Source organism: Centruroides sculpturatus, unplaced genomic scaffold, assembly GCF_000671375.1.
Source record: "Centruroides sculpturatus isolate CEXI.00-Female unplaced genomic scaffold, Cexi_2.0 scaffold934, whole genome shotgun sequence".
NCBI lineage: Eukaryota > Metazoa > Arthropoda > Arachnida > Scorpiones > Buthidae > Centruroides > Centruroides sculpturatus.
The window spans coordinates 96,593-100,712 of NW_019385246.1; positions in this window are offsets into that span (position 1 = coordinate 96,593).

The window sequence follows — 4,120 nt, forward strand, 5'->3', positions numbered from 1 at the left end:
ATAATTTATTATATATTATTTATTATATTATTATTGTAATTTGTTATTTACAAACGTACAAACAGATATATTCAAATACAAATAAATATAATATAATATATATTAAATTTACGTGCGAGATTGAATGCGAGTTGATTAAAATGGTACTTAGTAAAATTTAATATATTAAGTTAATAAATGTGATTAAAAAAAGTCTGTTTTATTTTGAAATTTTTGAAATTCTGTAAGTGAATAACTTATATAATTTTTCTAAAGCATTATGCAGAAATGTGTGAATATTTTATAAATACAGTTAAATCCCTTTAATATATTATCGGTTTATGCGAAGTAGATTTACAGTGGCATGGACGAGGATAGGGATTTTAATGCTAACGAATTCGTTTAACGCAAAATATCGGTTAATATGTAATACGAAGATTCACGCAGCCCCGTTAATGCAGTAATAGTTACAGTATGTTACGTCGTTAAAACAAAGCACGCTAATTAGAGTTTTTCCCAAATTTTTTTTAAAAACGACAAAACTGAATTTCAATATTAAATACTGCAATTAGTTCTTAATTCTATAATTAAAAAACAAATAAATTAGTTTTAGATTTGTGAAGCTTTACCCGTATCCAGCTCCTGGATTTAATTTGGTGCCTAGGTCATCCAGTATATTCAGTAGCTTTAATTATCTTTCTATCAACTCTAGCGGGTGACGAAAAACAAACACTGATTCGTTTTTAGCCACTGTATCTCAATAAATTGCATGTTTGGAGTAACACAAGTTTATTTGCTTATCTATTATTGTAAATATATCCAAAACAAGATAAAACATAGTGGAAGAAATGGGAGAAAATTTGACTTTTGCCATTTGATGGTATCACCATTGATTTTTGTAAAGTTTGCTTACAGTTGCTTTAAGTCTCTTCAACTTTGTACTAACGGAGTTTAAATGTATAAACAAAAATCTATCTCTTTATTTAAATAATTAATAAATTTATGTTTAATACATTTTATTTAATAAGACTCGGGGGAAAATATCAAAAGTTTTATATTAATTTAATCTTTAAGATAAAATTTATCTTTTAATGTTAACAATTAATGTAAACAAATTATTAAATTATTACTATTCATATTGTAATAATCCTTTATAATTGTTATTATTTTAAATATAATACGAACTAATATATAATTATGAAATTTTTCAAAATTGTCTAAGATTTGTTAATATTTTTAATTTAAAGGAATAATGGCAATAAGTTAATTAACTTGTAAATAACAAAAGAATATTAGATGCAGTAAACAAAATTTTGAATAAATATAAGATTCAAATAAAAAAAACAAAAATACAAATAAGGTTAACCGACATAAATGTTATCTTATAAAAATTATTACGAGCATTATAATTTTATTTGGTAATTGATTTTTATTTAATTTATATTAATTGTTTAATGCAAATTCATTTACAGGTAGGTATATACAATTCTTAATAGTAAAAATGTACACAAAATTTTATTATATACATATAATTTTATAAGTAGAACTACAAAATAAAGTAATTCATTACTTTGACCTTTTTCTTTGTATACTATTATAAAATTAATGTATTAACATTTGCCAATAAACAAATTTTTCTGATATTCCTAATGTATTATATAATATGAAAATACATTACATAATTAAAATATTTATAAAGAAGTAAAGTATTTCGATAAATCTATAGGTCTATATAAAGAGTTAATATATATTTTATTTATACTTTATATATTTTAATTTTTATATCTGAAACAAATATTGATTTTTAATCTAATTTTAGAAGTCGTTCGGTATGAATGGAGAAAAATATTAAATCAATATAAAATAAAATAAGTTAGTAAATAAATTTTTCAAAATCTTAAGAAGAAAAATATAAATTGGGTAAGTATTAATTAAAAGTATGGTAAAACAAATATAAATATATTTTGAATGTTTCATTATAACAATCTATCAAAAAGTAGAAAAAGGGAAACAGTTTTCTAACTGAAAAATACTTAATTAGGATATGTTTAAAGATTTAAAAAAGATTTCACTGACTACGAATGTATTAAGTTTATTTTAAAATTCCATTAAAACAAAGATTAGTGGAAAATTACATTATCAAATATTAAAGCAATAAGTCTTATTTAACTTATTCAAAATATTAGTTACAAGGAATAAATCCTATATGTTTAACATATTTATACATTGTTTTTTACTCTGCTAAACTGATTAAAATATCCCACTTTGATCTTTCATAAGTCAAATGAGATTGGACAATTAGGGAGTTTTAGATTTGGGAATTGGGAGTTCAAATCATATTGGTAATGTATTAAAAATAATATTTACTTATTAAATTATTTTACTTCTGAGGAAAACGCTCATTTTTTGAAGTTATGACAAACATGAACTTCATAGTAATCAACCATTCTCTCTCCTTTCTTGAGCTGTAATTTGAAAAAATTGTAGACAAATTCCCACTGTCGTTTGCTTGTCTTTCCTTAATCTCGAGAACGGATTAGATAGATGCGAGATGAGACCAGAAATTGAAACCGTAGGGGCAGGAGACCCAGATTAATTACCGGTATACAATTAAACTTCGGTTTAGGAACTTAATTCGTTCCTAAAAGTTGTTCGGAAACCGATTTGCTCTCAAACCGAAACAAATTTTTCTATAAGAAACAACGTAAAATGGATTAATCCTGTAAACCCCAAAGCAAAACCTGTTTTTTTATCTTGTTATCTGTATTTCATACATAAAATGCCTATAAAAGCAATATTATATTATGTATAATATTACTTCATCTATATCTATACCTATATTTTTTCTATATATATATATAAATNATAACAACATAAGAATCTATCAAATAATGTTTACTTTTTTGATAGATATTGATTTGATATGCATACTTGGAGTTTCTTTGTATATTTTCAGATATAAAGAACCATTATATATGATTCAAGAGATTGCAAACTACAAAATTTTATTGTATGTAAGAGATTGTGAACAATTGAAAAGCTATTGAGTTGCATAAACCTATGCTCTTCAAACTTTTTTTACTGGCGGTCTTCTGTTGGGAGATTTGAAATTTGGTATGAACCCAATTATTATTTTTCTTTTGATATTTTTTATCTTTAATCATTCAATAGTAGTGTAGCGTGAGATTTGTTCTTTTTACTTTTTATATTTTTGAAATTTTGTTGTAACCCATAGGTTACTACTTCCTCGTATTCTAGAAAGTACCGTGCTTTGCTATATATCCCTACATACAAAGTATAAAATAATTATAAAAGTAAATATAAAGTATCGTTTAATTTTCATTAATAACGACGTGAATTAGCTATATTCGTAAGAATAATAAATAGATTTATTTACCTTTTTTTAATCTATAACTTTAACATTTTTTAAGGTTATTTTTAAGATATTTTTACTCANTTTGTAAAAAAGTAATATAGCCATAAAAAAATTTTATAAAGATATATATAGGGTAAAATCGGGTGAGACGCCTATAGTTTTTATCAACACTGGGTTCCAAAAGAAATAAATATAAAGCGCATATAGTCAAGTATTATCTCTTGATAAAAGTGAACCAAGTTAAATAAAAACTCGACATAGCAGTAGAAACGAAATTGTAACTACGAAAACCAAACGGATATCTTTCCCGTAGCTCCGAGATAGTTGCTTAATGCTTAAGAATAAAATGTCTATTTTATTTAACATTTAATTTAATCGACATTTTTCTTTTTAAAGTTCCTACACTCATTAAACTCTGTAATATACTGTACATTGTACAGTACATGTTTCATGTCTCCATTTTTGTATATCTCACATCCATGCAATCCAATCCGCTTTATTTGTTACCATTTTACAACGTAATTATATGATAAACAAGTGTTTTTTTTTCATTTTGGGTATCCAACATTGAATTTGATCCAAGAGCTCGCTTCGCTAAATTACTATCTTTAAGTCTTTTGCGAAGAGTAGATATTTAATGTTAAATTCTTTGCTTGCTTGATAGTAATTGTCTAAATTACTATGTACTATTATGTTAAGACTTAGTTCTTTTAACTGAAACAAGCTGGAAGAACCAAATCTTCTTCCGCCATTTTTTTCTATTGG